Source organism: Haematobia irritans, chromosome 2, assembly GCF_050003625.1.
Source record: "Haematobia irritans isolate KBUSLIRL chromosome 2, ASM5000362v1, whole genome shotgun sequence".
Lineage (NCBI taxonomy): Eukaryota > Metazoa > Arthropoda > Insecta > Diptera > Muscidae > Haematobia > Haematobia irritans.
The window spans coordinates 99,320,806-99,336,968 of record NC_134398.1 but is presented as its reverse complement, the minus strand read 5'-3'; the positions used below and the strand labels follow the sequence as shown (position 1 = coordinate 99,336,968).

Sequence of the window (16,163 nt, the reverse complement as noted above, 5' to 3'; positions counted from 1 at the left end):
GTAAACGATAACCACTGTGATCGAAAAATAATTAGCCGTCAACGGAACATGTGGACAGCGTTTTACTGGATGCTCAAATTAGTAATGGAGTTGTTCCGGATATACTAATCACACAATACTGATACTACCACATATTCATTTCATAGCTTTCATTTCCAGTATGTGCCATTTGCCAGGACTAAACATAAAACAGCAATTGCCTGAAGCTTGCGAACTCAATTGATGTGTTGGATGTGCGTGATAAACGCTCGCAATATTTTGAAAGACGACAAGGTGATTTTGCAGCACGATAAAGCCGTATGTTGCAAAACCCATAAAAACAACTCACACCACTTGTTCCGAACAATGAGGTAGCCAAAAATTGGGTCGATTCGCAAATTGTGGGTGAGTGACTCACATTTGCATGACTTGACATTGGATTTATTCACTCAATTGCTTATAACTATTTTTCCGTAGATTTTCTTCTAGTTGGTCTTATTTCTTACGTCAAAGTATGATCTTTATGAACACGAAGAGAAACCAGACGTTTTTTCAATGGTTTATACTTTTCCGGCGGCACAGAGTCATTGTAAAAATTCGCCTTATTTTCATCCATATATTTTGAACCACTTAACTTATCACAAATGTAATTACACACATTTGTTCGTCATTTCATTCAAGTACCAACGACGATATAATCGGACATTTCTAGCTCGAGATATAATTTTTTTAGTGAAAAAGGCCAAGAAAAGTAAAAATAACGGGATATCTCAAAAACTGTTCCATAAAAAATGTTAACTTTCATTTTCGAATTCAGTAGATCAAAATACATAAGAAAAGTCACTTCTCATCAAATTTACATTTTCAGTGTAAAGTAGTGTTATTAAAGTCATGGATCATTTCTAAAAACGTAATAATTCCATTAACTAAAATAAAATTAAATCGGCTTTAGTGAAATATAGGGTTCACTTTTGTTGAGTGTATTTAACGTAACGGTAATTGTGAATTTTTTTCCCCGTTTAGGAATATTCTTCACAAATATTTCATAATAATTGTATTTTAAATTAATGACATTACCATAAAATATTTGAAATAAATGCTTTATTAGGTATATTTGAACGTAATTCTCGAATCCAACTCCCTTAAACAACCGACATTTATTTCTATTTAAAGTGTAAAATTAATTTGTGTTTAATCTTATTTAATTGAATGTGTTACATTTTATACTTATTTCTACAATATTCGTTTCTATTCAAGTAGCATTACTAGTCATATTTTGTGAGAGACGTCAATGTTTTCGAGATTTGGTGATTTTATGTTTTAAATGCACTAGTTATTTCATGGCCGAAGGTATGCCCGTGGTGTAGTACTTTTCTCCTAGGAGATGCGTATGTAAATATAATCCGTAACTATAATGAGAGTTTTTGTTGGATGTGTTCGTATGTGGCCTCCAACAACCATGATCCTACTAATATTAGGTACTAATCACACAAAAATTGGTCCATATCGATTCATAATCATGGTTGCCACTCGAGCCAAAAATAATCTATCAAAATTTTATTTCTATATAAAATTTTGTTCTATTGAAAATTTTGTCAACATTTTATTCCTATAGAAAATTTTGTCAAATTTTATTTCTATAGAAAATGTCAAAATTTTAGTTCTATAGAGTATGTTGTCAATATTTTAATTTTTTGAAAATTTTCTCAAAATTTTATTTCTATAGAAAATTTTGTCAAAATTTTATTTCTATAGAAAATTTTGTCAAAATTTTATTTCTATAGAAACTGAAGAATATACTTATCTTTGTATATGAATGGTGAACTAAGGTTCGTCAAGACACCGAATATTTGCAATAACAAGGAACTTAGGTTCATGCAAAATACCAGTTCTTGTTTGTTGAGTGGAACTTAGGTTCCAATAGATAAAATAAATTAATGTTGGGAACTCTAGAAAATTCCCAAATTGCTTTAACAAAATATTCCCGGCAACCCAGAATAAAATGGGTGGGAGTTCGTGTCACTTACATTTATTGAGATTGAGAGACGGGAGAGATGAGACGAGAGACAACGATGTGTTCTGGTTGACAGTCAAGCGGCAAGAAGAAGGAGATTTCCTGTTTTACATGACAGGAACCCTCTTATAAATTTAGAGCGGATAAAAAAGATAAAGGAGTGTTGTATTGTTCTTAATTCATTGCTTTACAAACTAGTGTTAAGTTTAATACAATTCAATTCAATACAATTCAGTTCATTACAATTCAATTCAATAGAAAAAATTTAATGGAATTTCGGTTCAAGATGCAAAAGACCAAACTGCGTTCGACAGAAACTTTTGTCAAAATTTTATTTCTATAGAAATTTTTTTTCAAACTTAATTATATACGTATTTAATCGGCCTTTTTTAGTTTAATATATATCCCGTATGGACTACCTTGTAATTTAGAAGACGGTGTTAGGAAGTTTTAAGATACATTGCCATCGGCAAGTGTTACCGCAACCCAAGTAATTTAATTGTGGATGACCGTCTTTAGTACAAGTTTCTACGCAATCCATGGTGGAGGGTACATAAGCTTCAGCCTGGCCGAACTTATGGCCGTATATACTTGTTTATAACTCGCTTTTTCCATATTTTAAATGGGTAATTTTAACTTGTTTTGTTTCAAATAGGTAAAAAATTATAAACATTGTGTACTTTTGTTAAGAGCACATAAAAACCAAAAGATAGGTTGATAGAAAATAAATAAAAATATACTATTGTAAAGTTTGTCGTTTTATTTTGTGTTGTTGTGGATTTGATTGTGAAATGGTTTGTTGTTTTTAAATGTCTGCCTAATTGGGTTGCCGGCGCTTAGTAACGCCACGGGCAGGAAAAGGGTTTGTATTGCCTTTGGAGGCACAACTAGGTGCCACAGCAAAATAATTATTTTAAAATAAGAAATGCCGGTTTAGGCTTTCGGTACTTGAATGATTGACTTTATTGAAAAATGTTCATCTTTTATACTTAAAAAACGGTATTTCTAATTTCTAATTCTTTCATATTTATCCTTAAAAATAAACAACAATCCTTATATAAACTTATTACTAAACAGCTGATCAAAAATTGTACTTAAACTATTAAACAGCTGATTCATATATATAATACTGTTTACACTACACTATATTAGCTCAAAGTTGATGTTTCTTAAGTATTAATTACTGGTTTGAATCATCCCCATTTAATATGATGAACATATCGCAGCAAAAGCTCTCATTACCCGGCAATCTTGTAGGAAATACTACTTTATAAATGATTGGCGACACACATTACATTTACATACGTCTTAGATGGAAATTCCTTTATCCTTCAGCCATGAAATAAGTATTGCTTTTATACCCTTACATGTAGAAAAGTTTGAAATATATCCACATATTGTCTCAGGTAACCAAAACTCGAAAATAGTTACTTCTTTTACCAATTCTAATGGAGTATGACGAGTGATTATCGCATTACAATGCCGTAAAGTGAACACTACTTGAATAGGTGCGAATATCGTAGAATCGAACATTAACGATGTTTTGGTACTCATTCCTTAAATGCTAAGATATTTTATTAAAAACAAATTATTTTTGATGAACTTATAAAGTAATTTAACATTTTTCCTATCGTAAGGGCAAAAATATAACACATTTTGCTAGTCTACTGTGCAGATTGTTGCTCAGTGAAACATCTGTTGAGCACGCTCTTATTCTTTGATCTAAATATAAGCGTGGTTGATTTTTTTTTAAGTAAATGCGCAATGTTTTTTATATCTATACTTAATTATGGCATAATGCATTAAATCAGCATTGGTAATAATCATTACATATTACCGAGTAGTTATGTCATTACATTACATAACTACAGTTTTATTACTGGTAATGCAAATTGTAATGATTTACACTAAACGTTCGTGTTGGTTGGTAAACCCAGAGTCGATTTTTATTCGAACGGTCCCATCGTCCGAGCCCTCGGAAGGGGCGGGATGGGGGCCTCGTCCCCATGACGTAGAGACAGCGTCCACACCATGATCCGGACCATGGCGGGGTGGAAGCAGATATATTACAACACAAGATCAAATATTAGGTTATTCAATAAAACAAATGTATTAGTTATCGAAATATGCTAAAATTCTGGACTTCATCACATCAATACTTAAGTTAGTGTCAACTAGATGATAGATTGAATTAAAATTAATGCAGATCCTATGAATAGGCTCTACAGAAGCATAATTCGAACGTTGAAAATCAATGAAAAGAAACTGGTAATCCCTAGGTGCCCTAAAAGGAACATTTATCCTAATCCTAGATATCAATTCAGAGCGTGGAATATCCCCACAAAAAGCCTCTTGATAACATAAGGGTCCGAAAACTCCTTCGCCCAACGCTTTATGAATCCTAGAACCCCAGATGCCTTACTCACCATCGAATTAATATGATCATTAATATGAGCCTACGATCCATAACAATGCCAAGATCAACAAAAGAATCAACCTCCTCCAATAACGTGCCCTGTATACTATACAGAACATCAATAGACCTAGACCTGAAGAATGCATAAACATACATTTCTTCAAGTTCAAATCCATTAGCCTACACCAATCACCAAAGCTATCCAAATCATACTGTAATAAATGCACCCGACCAGAATTATCGAACGAGGAGAATAACTTATCATCACGGACTGAGGTAAATCGTTTATAAATAACAAAAATAAGACAGGCCCAAATGACTACCCTGAGGCATACCTGATAGGACATCAAAGCACCTCGAATAGGAATCACCAAAAGATAAAATCTGCGTACGGCACTCAAGATATGACGAAATCCCAGCCAAAGGTGTACTGGCCAATCCAATCCTATCCAGCTCATACAACAACAGCGTATGATTCACCCGGTCCAAAGGTTTACTACAATCCGTATAAATAGCATGTGTCTGATTCCCAACAACATACTGATTAATAACATGAGAAGTAAATTCCACCAAGTTCGTAGTAGTCGATAGGCCCTTACGAAAACCATGCTGGCAAGGATCCAGTATCGATGAAATGCTATGCGACAAAACATCCGTCACCATCTTCTCAAAAACCTTGGAAATAGCACTCAATCTTGCTATCCCCTATAATTACTCACATCAAAGGGGCTCCCTGACTTATGAAGTGGTACGACAAAAGAACTCCTCCATCTTAGAGGGAAATAACCGAATTTCAATGAACTATTAAATAACATCGACAATGGAGCAGAGAGACATTCGGAACAAATCTTCAGAATTATCCCAGGAATGCCATCTGGAAGGTGGACGCCTTAACCCCACGCAAATACCCACACACAGACTATCAAATAATGGAATTGCCACTCGATCAAGTGACCTAATAAATAGGGATATGAACCATTATCATCATAAGTACCATTCCTATAAACAGATTCAAAATAGCCCACGAAACAGTCCGCAATGGACTGGTCCCCATAAAAGTCAACCCCCTCCCTGCGGATCTTCGATGGCCTACTCGAAGACTTGCGTTTCATCCTAACCAAATCATAAAAAGACCTAGGGTTACAATGAATGTCATAGAAACAGGATCACATCTGGACAAATCAAAATTATAAGGATCGTCTACAAAAACCAAATCAATAATCTTCCCAAAGAAATTCAAAACTCCATTTATCTGACCCAAACCATCAGTAAGAAAAAGATTCAAAAAAGTCGTCCCCCATTCCGATCCACCACAAGTAGTCAGTGGAGTCAACGCCTCCGTATCAGGCAAGATGAGCCAAGACAGCATAGGTAAATTAAAATCGCCCAAAACCACGATCCTGTCCGAATCACTCATTCCAGACATAATACTATTTATTGCCACAAAATTACGCTCATAGATAGAATATCCCAGAACATCTACCCTTACCGCAAGGAATTCAATATCATTAACATCATCCAGAGCAATTCGCTCAGAGGGGAAGGTGCCAAGGACACCAATCAGTACTCAACCACCAATCCTACCTATACGATCCTTCCTGAACACCAAGTAACGACCACAAAGAATCTCAGAACCATTTTACAAAACATTCCTCTCCAACTAAAAGGTACCTGTGTTTTCTAAAAAATAAAATGTTGGGTACATTTTCTATAGAAATAAAATGTTGGTACATTTTCTATAGAAATTACATTTTGAGAAAATTTTCGATAATAAACTTTTGAGAACATTTTCTATAGAAATAAAAAACTTCGATAGAAAAAAATAATTAGAAAATTTTCTGTAGAAATGATGTTTTGAGAAAATTTGTTATGAATTAAAATTAAAAAAAAAATTCTATAGAAAGAAAACTTTGAGAAAATTTTCTATAGAAATAAAATAGTGACAAAAATTTGCTTTTGAAATAAAATTTTGAAAAAATTTTCTATAGAAATAAAATATTGATACAATTTTCTATTAATGCAATATCTTAAAGAATTTTAATTTTCGTGAGTAAGATCTTCCTTTTTGTAGCAATAGTCCCTTTCCCTTGTTGCTGCAAGCTACAAGGGCGGTTCGGAAACTTCTTAGCCTATCAATGAAAGAGAATAGTTAGTTTTCCAAAATTATTTTTATTTTTCAATATAATCTCCTAAAACTTCAATACACTTAGTCCAACGCTTTTCTATACCTTGATTAAAATAGTTTTCCTCGAGGTCTTCAAAATAGTGGTTTACAACTATAATTGCATCTTCATTTAAGGTACAACGCTTGCCAGCAAGGATTTTTTTTTAGATTTGGGAACAAGTAAAAGTCACAGGGAGCTAAATCAGGAGAATAAGGTGGGTGGTCAAGCAACTCGTACTTTAATTCGTTGATTTTAGCCATTGTTAAAACACTCTTGTGCGCTGGTGCGTACGCCAGGACTTTTTTCTCGAATTTGTACATTTAAATTATCCAGAAGGTTGCAATAGTACTCTGAATTTATTGTTTTACCCTATTGCAGATAGTCAACAAATAAAATACCTTTGAAGTCCCAAAAAACCGTTGCCATAACCTTACCAGCCGATTGAATTGTTTTTGGCTTCTTTGGGGCAATTCCTCCAGTATTTGGATTGTTCTTTTGTGTCTGGAGTATAGTGGTGGATCCATGTCTCATCAACAGTTATGAAACGACGCTTAATATCCATTTTATTTCGCTTAAAACGATCCAAACAAGCTTGAGAAATGTTCATTCTTATGCGTTTTTGATCGACTGTTAACAAATGCGGCACCCATCTTGCAGAAAGCTATTTCATCTGTAGTTCTTCATGTAAAATTAAATGGACTCGATCATTTGAGATGCCCATGATATTAGCAATTTACGCACTATTATTCGTTGATCATTTAATACCATATCATGCACTTTGGCTACAATTTCTGTTGTGGTTGCTGTTTTTGGACGTCCACTACTTGGTTCATCTTCAATGCTTGTACGACCACGTTAAAATTCAGCAACCCAATTGTTTACTGTTGCATATGAAGGAGCACTTTCACCTAACACATTCACCATGTCATTATGAATTTCTTGTCCCGATAAACCTTTTTTATGTAAATATTTAATGACAGCACGCATTTTTAATTTTTCCATTGTAAAAAAATTGCGAATGCGTCTTTTTTGAACACCTGTTTCTATATGAAGGAGTTGCCAGATCGAAACAAAATTTAACATGTGTTCATAACAGAGATGGAAGTTTCCAAAACACTTAACTTTTTTTCTGTTTATACCGCTCGTTTTTGCTAGGCTAAGACGTTTCCGAACTGCCCTCGTACAATCTCCTACATGATAATTTTTTGTAGAAGTAGTAACTTTCCCTTGTTGGTGCAAGCTAAAATCGTAAAAAATTTAAAATTCTACACATTTACATTCAAGAGATATTGATCCAACCAAAAATGTCATTCACACATTGTAAGAAAACACATGTTTTTCATACTAAGCTTTGATCAAAAACAACGACAATGATTAAAGGAAAAAAAAACAACAATAACAAAATAAAACGAATGAAAAAAAGAGGAAGCACGCTCAAAATAAACCCAGCCAACTGCACTCAAATCGATTATTTGACGGTGGCAAAGGAAATGAGATATGTTTGTACGAATTTATTTCGGCATAAGCCGGCTATCATGTAAAATCTTTTTTCGGAAGGTTCAAGTGTGTTTCACTTTAGGGTTTTGTGAACTGCCTTAATTTATTCTGATAATTGGTTGATAGTTTTGCTGCAAGTAGAGGATGCTGATGAGGAATGTGGTAATTCCGAAACGTGCGTCCATCCAACCATCTTGCAGTCTATAGGGCTTTGCCCAAATAAATTAGACAAACATTCTTTTCGTCTGTTGGTTAAGCTACACTTGTAGTTTAGTCAATGCATGGTTTTAAGCTGAAATCGAAAACAACAACAATAAGCAAAGTGATATCAATAACATAGAAGTGAAATTCGATATGAAGATATTTTTTTTTTAACTCGATCAATGCAGATGTTTTGAAATCAACGAAAATATTAAAGATTATCTGTACCCAAAATTAGCCATGAAAACATCATTGGAACTTAAACAATAAGCATCCATGATTTGACAAGACTTGACATAAAGTTTTACACTTCCAATTCAGTGCTTTGGCGGAAAACCGGAACATAGCACCCACCTTAAGTCAAAACAAAACCAATTCCCGATATAGCTTGTTTATTATCCTCTCTCCAGTGTATAATAGTGGACTATAAAAGAAATAAACTGTAACAAAAGCAACATAAGATAGTTTTTGAATATGTTACAATTATAAAATTACCCCATTTTCATGAAGCTCCGTTAGTGCTACGTTAGCTAACGAACTTTTAAACCGAACTATGGACATATCTGTCATCTTGCCTATATATTCCATATGTCTGTTAGGAACTAAACTGAAGAAAATTTTTCAGTTAAAGTTAACCGGAGAGAAGAAGAATTTTTGCTATACATTTTCCTCGTCACTTAAAAAAGAGAAAGAAGAAAAGCCAAAAAAAAAAAAATAGCGGCACAAAAAAGAGTCAACGGCAACGCTGACTCATACCGCTTTTCCTCTACATCAGCCAAATTTGACTTGAAGCATACCTCCTTTTTTCTTGCTTGAGCCTCAATTCATTCTTTCGGCTTCGTCTACATACAATTCAAGCATTTTAATGTCACGCTCATCCAAGTGCCTTAAACGCTGATGCCATATGTCCATATCATTATATATCCCCGTTGCTCTCCAAATTGATCACACTTGGATCATCCTTGCATTTTCATTCACTTCATTCGTTTTGGCTTCTTCTTTATTCACTAAAATATTTTTTTCTCTGCTTTGCGTACAAGGTATTTTAGTAATTTCGCTCTCTACGGTACCGGCCTTCTCCAAAAATATTACTCTTAATACATCTGGAGTCGGCGTTTATCCCAAAATGTCTCAAAAGCAAAATTGAAAGCAGATTGTGTCCAATCGCCACATTTTTTTACCCACCCCCATAGAGTGGCAATAATTTTGTCATAGCGTTTGTAACACTTCGAAATAGCATGAATAAGTTGGAATATGTTGTAATTTGGTCCACATATAGCCCCCACATAGCTCGAACTTCTGATATGACTTCTTCGTCTTCTAGACACCGCATTTTGTTTATTTATTTATTTATTTCATATAATACCCAAAGCCTACAAGGCCAATACATTAATATTATATATTTTTTACTTAACAATAGTTGATAGATATAAAAAACATAACATGTTTAAAGGAATTTTAATTTTTTATTCTATATGCTTGAAATTCAGAATCTTGAGGTATTTTTGTCCACACATGGTTAGGTTAGGTGGCAGCCCGTTGTATCAGGCTCACTTAGACTATTCAGTCCATTGTGATACCACAGATGTGAACTTCTCTATCACTGAATGCTGCCCGATTCCATGCTAAGCTCAATGAAAAGGGACCTTTTTATAGCCGAGTCCGAACGGCGTTCCACATTGCAGTGAAACCACTTAGAGAAGCTTTGAAATACTCAGAAATGTCCCCAGCATTACTGAGGTGGGATAATTCACCTCTGAAAAACTTTTTGGTGTTCGGTCGAAGCAGGAATCGAACCCACGACCTTGTGTATGCAAGGCGGGCATACTAACCATTGCACCACGGTGGCTCCCACTCCACACATGGCTCCACACATACAGTGCTGTTCAAAACATTTGCAACCACGCCGCCTGTTGAAAATAAACCGAAATCGTAAGGAAAATAAAAAATAGAACTAAGTCTTTAATGCAATGTTGTTGCTTATTAGGCCAGTTCTAAAGATTTAAGGGAATAAGGGAACTAACGGCAATGACTTTTAATTTATAAAATTATTTATTATTTAAAGATAAGAGTTTCACCTGTTCATTATACCCTCCACCATAGGATGGGGGTATATTAACTTTGTCATTCCGTTTGTAACACATCGAAATATTGGTCTAAGACACCATATTCTGGGTCGTGGTGAAATTCTGAGTCGATCTGAGCATGTCCGTCCGTCCGTCTGTTAAAATCACGCTAACTTCCGAACGAAACAAGCTATCGACTTGAAACTTGGCACAAGTAGTTGTTATTGGTGTAGGTCGGATGGTATTGCAAATGGGCCATATCGATCCACTTTTACGTATAGCCCCCATATAAACGGACCCCCAAATTTGGTTTGCAGACCCTCTAAGAGCAGCAAATTTCATCCGATCTGGCTGAAATTTGGTACAAGGTGTTAGTATATGGTCTCTAACAACCATGCAAAAGTTGGTCCACATCGGTCCATAATTATATATATCCCCCATATAAACCGATCCCCCGATTTCGCTTGCGGAGCCTCTAAGAGAGGCAAATTTCATCCGATCCGGCTGAAATTTGGTACATGGTGTAAGTATATGGTCTCTAACAACCATGCAAAAATTGGTCCACATCCGTCCATAATTATATATAGCCCCATATAAACCGATCCCCCGATTTGACCTCCGGAGCCTCTTGGAAGACCAAAATTCATCCGATTCCGTTGAAATTTGGTACGTGGTGTAAGTATATGGTCTCTAACAACCATGCACGAATTGGTCCATATCGGTCCATAATTATATATAGCCCCCATATAAATCGATCCCCAGATTTGACTTCCGGAACCTCTTGGAGGATCAAAATTCATCCGATCCCGTTGAAATTTGGTACGTGGTGTAAGTATATGGTCTCTAACAACCATGCACGAATTGGTCCTATCGGACCTCCGGTGCCTTTTGGAAAAACAAAATTCATCCAATCCGGTTGAAATTTGGTACGTGGTGTTAATATATGGTCCCTAACGACCATGCCAAAATTGGTCCATATCGGTTTATAGTTATATATAGCCGATCCCCAATCACACAAAAATTGGTCCATATCGATTCATAATCATGGTTGCCACTCGAGCCAAAAAATAATCTATCAAAATTTTATTTCTATAGAAAATTTTGTTCTATTGAAAATTTTGTCAACATTTTATTCCTATAGAAAATTTTGTCAAATTTTGCTTCTATAGAAAATGTTGTCAAAATTTTAGTTCTACAGAGTATGTTGTCAATATTTTAATTTTTTGAAAATTTTGTCAAAATTTTATTTCTATAGAAAATTTTGTCAAAATTTTATTTCTATAGAATTTTTTTTTCAAACTTAATTATATACGTATTTAATCGGCCTTTTTTAGAGTAATATATATCCCGTATGGACTACCTTGTAATTTAGAAGACGGTGTTAGGAAGTTTTAAGATACATTGCCATCGGCAAGTGTTACCGCAACCCAAGTAATTTAATTGTGGATGACCGTCTTTAATAGAAATTTCTACGCAATCCATGGTGGAGGGTACATAAGCTTCGGCCTGGCCGAAGTTATGGCCGTATATACTTGTTTTCAACTAATATTAAGTGTCCCATATATTCAAAAATAATTAGTTCCTGTAACTTTCAACGATAAATGTTAATAGTTGATACTATAGAAATGCCGTATAATTTCTTCTGCGCAACTTCTTGCCATTGGTTAGGATTAAATGGTTAGTGATATCCTATAGTTCAGATTCAAATAGAAATCATAAGTTTTCGTTTTAAAATTATCCAAAGATTATTTTATGATGTTTGCATTAGATGTTAGCAGTAGATGTTAGCTATTGTAGACATAGAGTGATTCTGGAGGAACTATGCAAATCCGTTACTTGGTCTTTTTCAAGCACATATTCCACACATGTAAATTTTTAACGCACTAATAGCACATCCTAATATATTTCGAAATTTTATGATTCCTAATAAATTTCCTGTTACCGCAGAATGAGCATATCGGATAAGAGCTTTGCTATAAACTTTGATATATATTTAACCAAAAACCCAAAAACTTTGATATATATTTAATGCACAAAAATAGAAGATACTGATTATAATTTATATTTCCCCTGAACTTTAAAAGCACAAGGTTTTATAACGGGCAGTTCAACCGTAACATATAGTCCTGGTTCATTGGAACACAAAAAATATCATTAACTTATTTAAAAATGTTCAATAGTCCATATTTTTAAGGGTATTGGTCCAAAAAACACACGACGACCCTATAACCCAATTACTCGATATTAGCTCATACATACATAAACACGTTAAATCACAATCTCACAGCAGCCTCGAAAATTAAGATGAAACGATGGAAAACATTTCGAATGACGCGGTTATTTTGGATACTTATTATATTACACAAATAGGAAAACAATAATGAACAACTGAAAATCTGCGAAATAAGCCAAAACTTTGAATTTATTTGGTGCGAATGAACAACGTGCTAAAGTTTGTTTTCTTTTTGCAAACAGCTGACGATACAATTAATGAAGATAACAAGTTAGTGCATGTAGATACATATATTGAGAGAGAATACTACAGTCTGATATGTAGATGGCACTGAACTCTTCATGCAACCCAATAAACACAGGATGAGCGTTTTTCAAATGCAACAACTTTTCAGTTTGGGGGTAAATATAATTTTCAACATAAATTCAACTTGACTTGAAATAGCTCATCTTCAATTCATCTTCAAATTGTTTGCGAATTACATCCAATTTGCCAAAATGTTGACGAAATCTTTGAAAAGGTATTGAAAATGATATGAGAAAACTTTGACAAAACACTACCCTAAAATGCAACGAAAAAACATGTAGTTTTCAATACTTATTTGTGCAACGAAGTTCGTGGTCAATTGCAAGAAATAAAAAAATGGAAAATTTTAGACAAATAACCAAATAGTTTATAAAAATAGGTAAGTGAAAATAAAAAATTAAATAAAACTTTAAGGAAGTCACTAAATGTATATCTCTTTGCAGAAAACTATAATTATGGATTCTACGTTCTTGAAAACATTAAAAAGCTGACTGATGAAAAAATGGTGGATAATTAACTGGAACTGCTTCAAATAGTTTATAATAATTGGTACGTCAATATGAAAAATTAAATCAACACTTTAGAGAAGTCACTAAATTTAAATCTCTTTGCCGAAAACTAAAATCTTTGGATGCTACATTCTTGCAAACATTAAGAAGCTGACCAATGAAAAATGAGTGGCTTATCGACAAGAAAAAGTTTCCAGAAACATTACAAGTGCAACCAATTAAAATTGTTAAAAACAACAAATTGTTGAAATCAACAACTACTGGATGAAAATGTGCATCACATCGTCAGTTTAATTCATATGCTATTATCAGTTTAAAATGGATATTTTGTGAATTCCTTCTACTGGAAATCAATTCTAACACGCGGTCCAGTACGTTCCTAATTTCAAATTACCTGCATGTTAATAAATTTTAATGCTGTTTTATGACACCAACAGGAAGGAAATCGAATTATCAATGCAAAAATGTTTACTAATAATGTTTACGATATTTAAAGTTTTGTTGTTTGTTTTTTTTTTTTGTTCTTATTTGTTGCTATTGTTACGTTTTTATATTTAGGCGTTTTTAATTACCCGACAATTAAAACACAGTTCTTTTAAATAACGACAATCTACAATTTATTTACTATGACTTCACACTTTACAATTCGTTCACACTGAAATTATTCGTTTGACGCTTTAATTAAGACTGACTCGTTAGCAGCATGCGAGCGCTTTTATATATGACGGTGTGGCAATACGAGAACATTCTGGTAGCACTACAATATTCTGGCAACGCCAGAACATTCTTAGACAATGCTAGAAGGATCTACGACCATTAAGTCATTCATCTGGTGGCTGCTAAACACATACACACTCACATAGATATGCGCTCGCATTACTACAAGAACAAAAACAATGACAATATACAATGAGATGAAATGAGAATGCAAAATAACAAAGCAAAGGGGTTGTTATCAAAGAGAGTGAGAACTTACATGAAAATAAGCAAACAAAAGAACATAAAAGAAATTCAGGAAAGTGCTAGAAAATGAATAGATGATTCCAACAAGTTATAACGAAATTTTATCGTTACAATTTGAAATTTAAATTAATGGAAACTAATTTAAATAAACTTAAATCTATAATTATCAAATTCGTAACACTGCCTCCCGCTTAAGCCTGTTAGTCCCGAACAGGCACAGTACCTGTTCCGTAAGGAGCCAATCGTTCCAGATGTACAACTTTCATCTTTGATCTAGGGCTGTCGTCCTTCTGAATCCGGTATACAACATCATTGATCTTCTTGATGACTTTGTATGGGCCTTCCCACTGTGTTTGCAGTTTGGGACACAGTCCTTTCTTTCGTTGCGGGTTAAATAGCAGAACCAATTCTTCTTCTTGGAAGCCCTCAGTATTTACAGCACGATCGTATCTCGCCTTCATTCTGTTGCTGACCATTTTTATTTTGTTGCGCACTGATTCGTGAACTTCTCCGAAAGTGTTTGGGATGTCGTTTCTGTTTTCTTCCATGGCGAGCTCATAAGGTTTAGCGCCGAATATCAGATCTCCAGGCAACTTTAACTCAGTTCCGAATAGAACATTGGCCGGTGTTCGAGAGGTGGAATCATGAATGGCAGATCTATAGGACAGCAAAAACTTTGGTATATGCTCGTCCCAGTCCCTCTGGCCGTTGTCCACCACTTTTCGAAGATGTTCCTCCAGGGTGCGATTAAACCTTTCTACCATGCCATCGGATTGTGGATGTAATGGCGTAGTCCTCGTTTTCTTGATACCAAGGGATTCACACATCTCTTTGAATATGGCCGATTCAAAATTTCTTCCCTGGTCTGAGTGAATCTCGGACGGCACACCGTAGCGACATATCCAGTTTTTGTTGACCACATCCACAATCGTTTTTGCCTCTTGGGTTGGAATTGCATACACCTCCGGCCATTTGCTGAAGTAATCCATGACCACAAGAACATAACGGTTTCCAGAATCACTTACTGGGAAAGGGCCTGCCACGTCCATTGCTATTCTTTCAAACGGGGCTCCAGGTCTATACTCTTGCATAGGACCTCGACTTTTCCTTGTTGGACCTTTCGCCTTCATGCACTTCTCGCAATTGGCTACCCATTCAGCAATTGATTTCTGGCATCCAACCCAGTAGAATCGTTGCTTCACTTTCTCGGCGGTTTTGGTTATTCCCAGATGACCTCCACTGGGACCATAATGGAACTCCGCCAAAACGTCTCTTATTTTGGAATCTGGAACGATGATCAAATTTCGGCTGCTTTTGCCATCTTCGCTTTCGCATTTACGTTGCAGGGATCCATTGACTAGAACTAAACTATCCCATTGAGCCCAGTATGATTTCATAAGTGGACTTTCGGCTGCGATGTCTTTCTTACTGGGCTTCTCGTTCTCTTCCTTTGCCGAAATAATTTTGTTCAAAATGGGATCTTTACGCTGTTCTGTTGGCCAGTCCACTCCAGATTCGATGTGTAACAGCCGAATATCAACAATCTCCTCCTTATGTTCAGCTTTCGAGCAGTGCTTGCATTCTATACTGCAAGGTCGACGTGACAAAGCGTCAGCGTTACCGTGTTTTCCACCTTTTCTATGCTCGACACTGAAATCATAGCTTTGGAGCCTCTCGATCCAACGTGCCAGTTGAGCTTCCGGATTCTTGAATTGGAGCAACCATCGTAGAGCTGAGTGATCAGTCCTGAGCAAGAAGTGTTGTCCATACAAATATTTATGATAATGTTTTACACTCTCTATGACGGCTAGCAG

General features: G+C 35.1%; 1 protein-coding gene across 10 annotated transcripts in view; it reads right to left on the bottom strand.

Moving 5' to 3' along the window:
- Positions 1–12,812, bottom strand: part of TTLL4A (Tubulin tyrosine ligase-like 4A) — a 673,269-nt gene extending 660,457 nt beyond the window's left edge. For all 10 annotated transcript variants that reach the window (XR_012719464.1, XR_012719465.1, XR_012719467.1 and 7 more), the window contains exon 1: positions 12,598–12,812. The gene's annotated coding sequence lies outside the window, so the exon portion shown is untranslated. The remainder of the gene's footprint in view (positions 1–12,597) is intronic.
- Positions 12,813–16,163: the final 3,351 nt, after the last annotated feature.